The sequence below is a fragment of the Hyaena hyaena genome, unplaced genomic scaffold, assembly GCF_003009895.1.
Source record: "Hyaena hyaena isolate Hyena2069 unplaced genomic scaffold, ASM300989v1 scaffold_78, whole genome shotgun sequence".
Classification (NCBI taxonomy): Eukaryota; Metazoa; Chordata; class Mammalia; order Carnivora; family Hyaenidae; genus Hyaena; species Hyaena hyaena.
The window spans coordinates 1,303,076-1,314,554 of record NW_024080710.1 but is presented as its reverse complement, the minus strand read 5'-3'; positions in this window follow the sequence as shown (position 1 = coordinate 1,314,554).

Here is an 11,479-nt window from a genome sequence, read left to right as displayed (position 1 = left end):
AGCCTCGGAGGCTCCCTGCTGCTCCAGGGAGCCCTGCCGGAGGTGCTCGGCAGGGGCTTGGGGGCGGGGCAGATCTGGATTCAGTCTGGCTCCAGCTTTCTTAGCAAGCCCCTGGGCCTCAACGTCCTCCTCTGGGAAATGGGAATACCAACCAATGGGGAACCCTTCTCAAAGGCTCCTTCATGCATTAACTGAGCAAATACATGAAAAGTACCAGGCACGTAATAAATATGACAACTGTATCCACAACTGCCCTCTTGGTCAATTTTTTTTTCCTGCTTAAACTCCAACGGGGATCTTTTCCTTCCAGAGGTCACTAAAGAGAAACCCCAGTGAATCAGTGCTCAGATGATTCATGTTCATTGCTCAGTTATAGATCGGCTGGCACCACGGAGGATTGACCCATCACTCAGTGACCACTGGACATTCACACGTCATCATTACTTTCCCTCTTATGCCAAGCCGTGTCATGCATCTGTGCACCTTTACCACGTGGGGCAGAAGACGCAGCCCTAGGGGGAAGTGATGTCCCCACCCACGCAGCAACGTGGGCAGTATCTGGGCCACTCCCCATGCACCAGCACCAGCCAGGACACCCTGCTCTGCTCCACCAGCCCCTCCCAAGGAGGAAAAAGGAGGTTAAAACTTTACTCAGTTTTACCTAATTTAAATTTACCTCTTTTTAATTTAAAGCTCAAGGGCAAGGGCGGGAGTCTAAATTGTCACTGAGAATAGAAGTTTTCCCCAGATTGCTTCGGGGGACTGCCTAGGAGCTGCAGACCCACTATTTAAGGGGAACCCCCTACAAGTGCCAACGCTGTGTGAGGTCAGCCAAGATCCAGTCTCAGAATGAGGGAGCTGAGTGCTTACTGAGGCAGAAAAACCCGGCAGAGACAGCACACCTGGGGTGGACCCCAGGACACAGAATCCCCCTGGGCACGCTGGTCAGTCACTGCCTTGCTTCTCTCTCCCTTTTACATTGGGGAAAGGCAATGTCATCCTAGTGACCACCGTGTTCCAGCCCTAGGTTAGTCAGGATGCGTGGTGGGGGTGATAGCGACATTTACAGATCATTCCTAGCTGCCGGCCACCTCACAGACATGAATTCACTGGGTCCCCACAATGACCCCACGAGGCAACTACTACTGTTAGTTTCATTTTACAGATGAGGAAACTGAGGCACAAATTGGTTTTATAATTTGCAGAGGGCCACTCGCAGCTAGCATAACCAGGAACCATGCCCAAGGGGGCCTGGCATCAGTGGCTGCCCCTCGCATTATGTTATACTGCCCCTTGTGGGGATTAGAAATGATGCCAGCTGGCATTTAGTGAGCACCTACTATGTGCTTTACACACGTGTTCATTTAACGCACTCAGCCATCCTGTTGGCAGGTGTTAGTACTGCAGTACAAACTAGTTAGATGCGGATTCCTTCCCTGCACTATCAAAAGCCCAAGGTCCCTAGTGGTGGTAGCTTCCATTCCAGTCCTTATGCTGCTTAAGTGTCCTCTGGGCTCTTGATATTTTTTTTACCACCACCCTTCACAATCACCCCAAGTGAGGTAGGTATTGTTGGAGATGAAGGATCGAAGGCTCAGAGACGGGAGGTAACTTATCGAGATCACACAGGACTAGGAAAGGGGAGTCCTGGTCTGACTCTAATCTTGTGCGCTTTCCACCACCCTCTGCCATGTGCCCAGGCGGGTCCCGGTGGGTGCCCATGCACACACTGATGGCCAAAGCTTCTCGAGGCTGCCCTGCACTCCAACAAGCCTCTGGCACCCTGAGGAAGACCCCTGCCTTAGGGAAGGAAAGGGGACAAGGTCCCCACGTTGTTCTCAAATATGGTAGGGGATGCTCCCAGAAGCTGATCTTTGCGCATCACCTGCAGCTGTAGTGTTAAATAACTTTGCCTGTCGGAAGAGCATCCTTCAATGTTCATGTTGAAAGGATAACCTGGGTGGCCATGTCTGAATTCTTTTTCTGGCCACTGTAAAGCATCCCATGAGGAATTCCATGAAGAAGGCAGGACAGCTGTCAGTCTCTCATGTCAGGGAAGTTGTCTCTCCTTCCCTGGAGGAGCCGGGCTCTCCATGGCCACGCCCCTGGGAGAAAGGACAGGTGTCATCTACCAAACAGGTATCTCCCATCTATTTCCAATCTCCAGCAGGAAGCAAGAAGGCCAGGGATAGCCAGGCTCTGATGCGTGTGTGTGCATGCCCACATGGGGTTTAGGACTTCCTCCCTTTCCAGGCAAGGCCCCTCCCCCTCGCAGAAAGTCATGCCTTCTTGGCTGTGCAGGGACAGAGAAGATGGCACCCTCCAGTATGCTCCCTGAAGGGCAGCCAGGTCCAGCTTTGCCAAAGCAGATGCTCCCTGATGGGAAGAGGAGGGCCATAGAAGGTAGAAGAAAAGGTGCTAAGAGAGAAGCTGCTGCTACTTCCCCCCACCCCTGCACAGACACCATGGCAGATGGAGACCCCCAGAAGCCCAAAGCTTCTCTCTACCTTGGCTACACGAGAAGGGCAGAGTCATGTAGCATGGACACCTGAGTCTGAATCCCAACTCTGGTGGCTCTGCGACTTTGAGCAAGTTCCTCAACCTCTCTGACCCTCAATTTTCCCACCTCAGACTCCTTTGGCACCAGCCCTGCCTCGCTTGCCTCTGGTTGTGACCACTGAGCAAGATCATGGGTACCAAGTGTATGACAGTCACTAGGAGCTGTATAAACAGGATGGTTGCCTGGAATTGCCCAGCAGGGCGCTGATGCTCACAGAAGGCTCTCCCAGCTCTGCTTCTCGGCCTCTGCCACCCAGCCCCACGGCGCCGGCTTACAGATGGGTGAGGAGAACGCTGTAGCACCCCCGGCCCCGTAATCTGGGCACCCTGCCCAGAACCTCCTCTCTCTGCCCAAAGCTGGGATGCTCCAGGGCCGCTTTCAGGGGGTGTCCTTTCCCAAATTTCCTGGCTCTCTTCCCAGGGGCTGGAGAGAGGATGGGTGCTGAGGGACACCCTACTCCCAACAAACCCAAGTGTCTCTTTCTCTGGGAGCCAGGGCAGGGGCCTCCTCTCTGGACAAGGCTCTCCAAGGTCACTGGGTACAATCATTCCTCCCTGCAGGCCCCACTTCATGAGCGGTAGGGATTCTGCAAGTCCCAGGATGCTGGGTGTTGCCCCCCATCATCTCCCGCCTACGAGAATGAAACGGAGGCTCATTGAACGACTGTCCCAAATCTGTCTGACTCCACAGCTCATAACCAGAGAGCCACGCTTGCCAGTAAGGGGCAGGGCAGGCTCTCACAGCCTTTGCACCGTGTAGGCAGACTCTCAGGGGTGATGGGGTGCTGGGGTGCTGGCGGTAGGACATCCTGTGACCTAAGCTCATCATAAGATGAGCTCCAAGGAGACCCAACGGCAAGAACCGGGAATGTGGGGACTGCAGGTGGCCAGAGGTAGGATGGTACTGAGCAGAGCTTCTCAGCCTTCCAGGAGGCATTTCAGAAGCTCCTGGAGGAATTCCTTTAAATGCAGGTTGTAGACACCGTCTCCTTCCCAGCAGCCCCGGGTTCACACCCCGTACCCTCAGATGTAAACCTCTCTGGACTCCAGATTCCTCCTCTGTAAAGAACAAGAGTAATTCCCACTTTCAAGGTTGTTATAAATATTAATTACATAACAATAAACATGAATCAATAATATTAGGGGATATAAGGTACTTGTCCTATGCCAGGTACTTAGTATATGGGGATGTCTCTTATCCATTAACTCATTTGCTCGTTTGACAAGGGCCCAGGCACGTGCAGGGACTGGGGACACAGCACCGAAGCAAAGGCAAGGCCTGGCCTGTAAACCCATCACCTGAGATGGTCTCCCCCCCGCCCCCCACACACACATCTGGTCAGACCTCGCGAGCGTCTGACTTTCGCTTAGGTCATGATCTCGCGGTTCGTGGGTTCGAGCCCCGCGTCAGGCTCTGTGCTGACTGCCAGCTCAGAGCCTGGAGCCTTTTTTCAGAGTCTGTGGCTCCCTCTCTCTCTGACCCTCCCCTGCTCACGCTGTCTCTCTCTCTCTCTCTCCTAGAAATAAATAAAACATTAAAAAAAAAAAACAAAAAAACAAAGGAAGACCCAGCATCACCACAAACAGAGCAGCAGAGATTGAACCGAACTTGGAACTACTGATCCAGGGTAGTTTATAAAAAACACAGCAGATCAGAACTCATTATTGGGTCTGAAATCACTTACCAAATTGCAAATATGTGTCCTTTTATATGAAAGAATAGAACAGATATCAGAGTAGTACAGATGGGCAGAGGGAGTTTTCCTCCCGAATTTTCCTTGATCTACAGTTGATCCTGGAAAAACGAGGGGGTTGGGGCGCCAACGCTCACCCCATGCAGTCAAAAATCTGCATCTTTTGACTCCCCAAAAACTTAACTACTGATAACATAAACAGTCGAATACATATGCATCGTGGACTGTATTCTTACAATAGAAGAAGCTAGAAAAAAAATGTTATTCAGAAAAGCATAAGGAAGAGAAAACACATGTATGGTACTGAACTGTATTTATGGGAGGAAAAAGCCATGGGTAAGTGGACCCTTGTTGCTCAAAGGTCAATCGTATATGTCTCTTAGCAGGTTCCGTGCTGTGATGTAAGAGTATTTCCTACTCTGTGTTGAGTGAAAAACAAACAGGTGTGAAACCTGTGCTCTTGGGAGATGCATAGAGAAAGGCACGCACATAGTCCCCTTGGTGCCCAGTGGCTAGAAGGTAAAACGCGGCTCTGTGGTGGCTGGGGTTCACTGTGCCCCCTCCTGGGGCAGGTGTGCCTCTGGCCAGGGAAGGACCCAGGACCTGGGGAGTCAGGTGGCACTAATCACCTGGAGACTCAGGCAGTGGCTGCCTCAGGGACCAATCTCAGGACCGTTCCTTTCCTCAGCCCTCTCCAGCATGGGGAGCAGCCCCGAGGGGTGGGCAGAGCCAGGCTGGTTTCTTATTATTCCTGTTTTGCAAATAGGTAGGAGTTAAGTGACTTGTCCGAGAACGACCCTGCCCTCACACCAGGTCCCCAGCTCTTTCTACTGTCTAGAACTGCCCATTTGATTGCTATGTCATTTTAGTTCCTGCCGTTTCCAGAATTCAGGGCAACATGTTCTTGGAAATGTGGAAGGTATGAATGAATGAATGAACAAATGAACGAATGAATGACTGAATTATGTTCCAGCGGCTGGGCTAATGCTTTCTCCTTGATTCCACCACAGCAGTTCTCAGCCAGGGCTGAATTTGCCACTGAGGACTTCAGCAAAGTCAGCAGTGCCAAGGTTGAGAACCTGTTATTTATACACAAGTGCATAGCATTGGCTCCATTTTACAGATGAGAACACTGAGGCTTACAGACTTGCTGTAATTTAGCCGAGGTCATACCCAGGGAGTGTAGAGGAGCACCAGGACCTGGCCTGGACCCAGGTGGACCCACCATTTTAACGGCCCCTGTGTTTTGGAAAGAGCTGTGTGTCCCCCTTTAAGAGGCTGCCCTGCTCTGGCACGGCAGCGGGTATAGCCCATGGAGTTTGGGCTCCTTCTGGCCACGGAGGCCATCTGCAGAGAGCACCTTGTGGAGCCGGGCTTCTCGAAACCCAGCAATGCCTGGCCTGATCTCCTTGCTGGTGGAAAGGAGTGTCCAAAGATACCTCTGGCTGAGTCCCGCACATCTGGCCACCAGGAGCTCCAAGGAGTGATCCCCGACAACGGCTGGCCACCAGAAATGTTCAGAAACAGGGCTGCAAGACCCCTGCTCAAGGAGCCTTATCAAAGTGACTGGGAATCCACATGATGGCCCACTATCTGCATCTCAGACCCATTGCCCCAATACTGGGTCAGCAGCTGGATGTGAGCCACCAACATCAGCCAGTGCTACAAAGCAGGAACTTTGCCCTAGACCACCAGTTGTTAAGCATCACTCAGCCCCCTGGTCATTCAATCAGGGAACAGTAACAGGAGTCAGCAGGGGCCTGTTGCTGCGTCTTTGAACTCAGCCCATCTCTCCATCTCCCGTTCCTCACCTTGCCTCTATAGCTTGCTTCTCCCCCATTCTCCTGCAACTGGGACCTCTGCTGGGCGTGGGATGCCAGGTGCCAGCACCTTCCCCTTGTGGGGAGCTCAGTTAGACCAGGCCTGGCCTTCCTTATGCCAGGCTCCCTGACCTCTAGCTGCAGACATGGGGAATGCTCAGAGGCTCCTGAGGAAATGTCCTGTCCAGACACGGCAGGCTGGTGACCCAGGCGGGAAGTGGGATTCAGACTGGACTGAGCTCCAGGGAAAAAGCCTCTCTCCTCCCGAGCTCTCTCCTGAGGGCAGCAGAATGCCCAGGGTAGCTGCGATCACCTGCCCACAACAGGCTCTGTGAGTCCAGCAAGCCCGGACAAGTTGGCTCCTTCTGCCACATTCCCTGTGATTCCTGGATTCCTACATGCTGCAGGGCTTTGAAACCCCTTGCACATGTGATGTGATTCAGGGAGGATTCAGACACAGGTCAGGCCGTTGCTGCCCTCAGGCCTCCCCATGCATTCCTGTACACTGTATTCCTGGGGCTGGAGGAAGCCTGGCTTGTCCTCTCCCAGGGCACAGGAGTCTGGGGGTCTGAGAGCCCTTGGTTTTCCAGGTCTAGTTCCTAGGCTGGGGCCATTCAACCAGGCCAGGATGCAGGCCCACCCTCTTCCCCTGCTCACAATTTCCAGACCGGGTGGCCAATCCAGATGCACCGTGACCTGTGTGCAAATCAAAGCTGCATTTTCCATGCATGAGAGACACTGCCCAATGGAAGCCAATCTGAGGCAGTCTGAGGTATACGTGGTCCAGTGTCCTTGGCGATTCACCTGAATTCCACAAGGCAGAGCCCAGGTCAGCCCTGCCACCGCCGTATCCCCAGCTCTAGAACAAGATAGCACACGATACTGATTTGTGGATAGTTGTCAAGTGAATGAATGCATGAAAGACCTCTAAGTTTGCTTTATGGGAGCCCATGTTGTCTTCCAGTAATGTGCATTACAATGTAATGACTTTGAAATTTCTTATTTCCGGAAGTTAAAAGCACAGAGCAGTCATCACGTTGGCGATAGCTGAGAAGGAATCGTCATGGGGTCAGGAAGCAGGGCCCTGGAGGAAAGGCACCCAATTCTAGCTCCAGCACTCCAGCAGACACAGCGAGTAACCAAGTAGCCTCAGTCCCCTCATCTGTAAGGCGTGGGATGATGAGTTTTGGTGATGAATGAGCGAACACAGGCACTTGCACTGCTCCACCTTCCAAAGGACCCCAACTGAGGAAGTCGATTTTGCCACCATCGCTCACCTTGTAAAATACAGGATGTAGACAAGGGTGTTCTCTCTGAAACTACCAAGCAGGAGGGCTGTTGGCAATTGCACAGAGAGGTCAAGAGTTTGGTTCTGGGCAGGGGTCCAGAGCAAGCCACTGGCCTGGTATGGTGTAGGGTAGTGAAGGCTGCATGTGGGACACCTGTGCGTTCACAGGCTAGAACACGGCCCGTGAGCACACAGACAGGGGGCTGTCATGTGCACTACACTGAACGGCTCCTCAACATCTCAACAAACCACCCAGAAAGAAGACCAAGAGGAATCAATTCCAATTTGTGAAGGCCTTCTGGGTGTGATAAAGCCAACCCCTGTCATCTCCACCAGCTTCCTGCTTCCCCCCGCTGAGAAGTGAAAACACCATTCAATTAAGGTAATTAAATCCACCCAAAGAGCTTGGGCTCAAAAACCACACTGCAGGCAAGTGGTCAAACCCAGTAGCAAAGCAAACCCCAGTGGCTTCCTGTGCAAAGACAGGAACCGGAGGAGAACGAAACGGCCTTCTTAGCAGCTATAGAGAGTCCCTCCCAGCTTTGCAAGGCCCACCCGAACCTGCCTGCCATCTGCCTCCCCCAACAGGGAAGACCTCTGCTCACCTACTGAATCAGCACATCCATCCCTGAGGTTCTCACAAAAACCTGAGCTGAGAAGATCCGCGGGAGGTGAAAAAACAAAAACCCTCCTCTCCTCCATCCCAGCCCTTGATTCCCGCCTTGAACTGCAGCCCAAGGGCCCAAGACACACCCATCTGCGCCTGAGCCCAGGGACCAGAGGGTCAGGGCTGCCTCCGGGAGGAGGCACAGAGTGATGGAGGGGTGAACCTGAGCTGAACCCCGGCCTCCGTTCTCTTCTCTGCACGCTGTTCGACACCAACCAGCATTCTGCACCTCTCTGCGTCTTTCCTTCTCCACCTAGAAAATGCTGACAGTACAGCCTGCTCACCCCACCTCAGAGGGATGATGAGAATCACACAAGATAATGGCTGCCAAATGTGTCCCGAACTGCAGGGTGACGCGCAGACATGAGTCATCCCGGACTGACTCACTGCGTTGGCCTCCACTGAGGGTGATCCACTCTGGGTTCCAAAAGTTGTGAGGACCTCAGCTTGCCAAATAAAAAACAGGATGTCCCGTGAAATCTGAATTTCAGATAAACAATGAATACGTATTTTTAATTTAAGTATGTGATGACTCATTTTATGGCCAACTCTAATACAAAGTATATCTCAATGGTTACACGGGACACATTCATGCTAATTCGGTTGTTTATCTGGAATTCAAATTTCACTGGATGTCCTGTAGTTTTATTCGACGCAGTGTGGCAACCCAGCCATGACAAACCATCAACTTCTCCCTCCCTTTCGGTGTCCGACTCCAGGACCACACAGGCCTGGGTCCCAAGCCCGGCTCTGTCTCCTACCAGCTGTGTGGCAGGGAACAGTCACATCACCTCTCTGAGGCTCCACTGTCTCTTCTCAGAAAAGAAGCCGATAGATAGCGCACAGCCACACGGATGAATTTGGCGCCGGAGCTGGGGCCTCCGAGTGGGGCCCCGGTTCTGAGGGCCTGTCACACTTCTTCAGCTACAAGGCTTGGATGAGTAGCAGTATGTGGAGCATCTGGAGAAGGGTCTGCAGAGGGTGAGGGGTATGAGTCCCCTCCTCCAGCCACTTCCTGTCCTCACTTCCCGGGACACACCAGCAGAAGCCGGGCTGCATGTCCTCTCAGGCCTGGGCTGGCTCCAGCCAGGAGCCCAGTGGGAGGCAAGGAGACCGTGGGGTGGCGGAAGTTTCGGCCCTCCTGCACCACACCACACACTTGCAGCAAGCCTCTGTCCTCACACTCTTGCGAGCCAGGAAGCGTACTCAGCAGCAGCAGCAGCTGAAAACAGTGCTGCGTGACCATCATGCACCGGCGATCCTGGCAGTCAAAGACAACCACTCACTCTAAGGAGCTCAAAGCCTTGTTGGACAGATGGATTTACAGCAATAAAGTAGAATTAAGTCATTAAAAAAAAAAAAAAAAAAAAAAAACTCTACAAGAAAGAGGAGAGCTGGGAAGGAAGCAGTCAGCCGTTGGTGACCAGGAGACAGAAACAGACATGGTGGCAAGCAGCGAGAGTAGGACTCCAAGGGCTCCAAGCCAGGATGCACCTGGGCCTACAGCCCCTTCACCAGTGCACTGCAGGCCTAGAGACAGGCAAGTGTGGGGAGAGCCCCAGCTCTGCCACCAAGGGGGCCTTCAGGGTCACGCAGAGGCATTTGTAAGGGACCAGAAGAGAGAAAACTGTATCTGCAAAAAGCAGCATATTCCAGTCCATGATAGTTTGATAGCATCCTGCAGTGGGGCACGGGTGACAGCACCGCATGAGAAAACATTTCAGGAGAGATAGAATCTAGTGATGACTGTGCAGAGGGCATTTCATTGCTTGTCAGGAGGAAAAGCTGATTCATGAGGATGCACGCTCACATTTGGTTTGTTTGATATATAGTCTGACCCCAAAATGATGACCCTGGCAAGAAGGAAAAACAAAACACATCCTCGAGTGTTAACTCGCCCAATCTTAAGGCCACAGGGGTGCAGACATGCCCCCAGGTCCCCGAGGAAGACCAAGCAAGTCTTCAAGATGGATGTGTCTCCAGCCTCTTTCCCCCTCCCCAGCGGCTGAACAGGAAAGTCCAGCCCACTACTTCCTGCCAGGGCACCCAAACCCTTTGCATTCTGATGCTTTGCAGAACGTGCCCCGCCCGATGCCAGCTTGCCCAGCATCTAACATCAGCGGGTGGAGTGTTGGAGGACCAGGAAACAGAGTGCTGTGGGTGCTCTCCGGGATGGCCTGGACAACACAGGGCAGATGCCAACATGTCATCTGCTGACACCCGTAATTCAGATAATGTGTCAGTTAATGACCGTGTGTAATGTGGTTGTAAACAACACCCCAGTTAATGTACTCAACAAATATTTACTGGATGCTGGCCCTCCAGAGGGAATCAAAGTCATCCCCCAACTGAAGCCCTGAGTGCAATTAAAAAGACAAACAGGAGAATGGAGAAGTCATGAAGTTGCTTCTTACTTCTCCCTGATGACCTTGAAACTCAATCCTGACTTAAACGGTATACACCATGGTGCAAATGAACGCCTTCCAGTGGGCCAGCCTGGGAGTCGCCTCTAAGACAGCTGTTCCTCTTACCACCTCTTACCTCGGGCAGATTTTATACATTTTAGGGCTGGGAAGCAAAAAGTAAATTAAATCCAATTGAATTCAATTTCACTAATTTGAAATTCATGATAATTCTGGAATTCATCGAATTATAATTGACCTTCAATAATATAAGTCCTGCTAAGCCAGTAGTGTGAAGAATATGACAGAGATGGAACGATTTGCTCACTTATTTAACAGATATTTCTTGTGTTGTGCACTATGATCCCTGAGGGTGGCCTGGAGAGCCAGACAGGTGTGGACACAGCCACAGAGAAGCGCCCAGGTTATCATGAAAGACGAACAGTAAATAATAATCGCCTAGTTAATTACTTAAGTACAATTATATTAAGTACTGCCAAGAAGTGGGTACAGCAAGCATATAACAGGGAAGAAGCTGCCTTATTGAAGGGTCCTGCAAACTGGGTTCTGACGCATAGGTAAGAGTTAAGCAAGTAATAGGGAAAAGGTGAAAGTAAAGAATTCCAGGGAGAGGGAACAATGTGGGCAAATGTTCTGAGGCACGCTCTGGAAAGCCAAGCATGACGGGGGAAATAGTTCAAGGGGAGGCTGGAGAGGAAGGTTCTTTGTTGAGGAGGCTGATTTTCACTCTTTAAAACGGGGAAGCCATTGAGGGATTCTAAGCAAGAGGTTGACATGAGCAGATTTGAGTTTTACAAGCTGTTCGTGAATGCAGTGCTGAGAATGAATATTGAATAGCCCAAGGGAGTCCCCAAAGCAGTGAGCAGGGCAGATTTGAGCCGGCCTCTAAAGTGTGTTTCAGCAGCAATGACAGTGAGTCTGAATCCGAGAACAGGGTGATAGTTTCCCTAAATGTTCACAAAATAAACGTCACTACATCCTTCTGCACCTACGTCTCAGCCACATGCAACATGGACTGATTCCCTCCT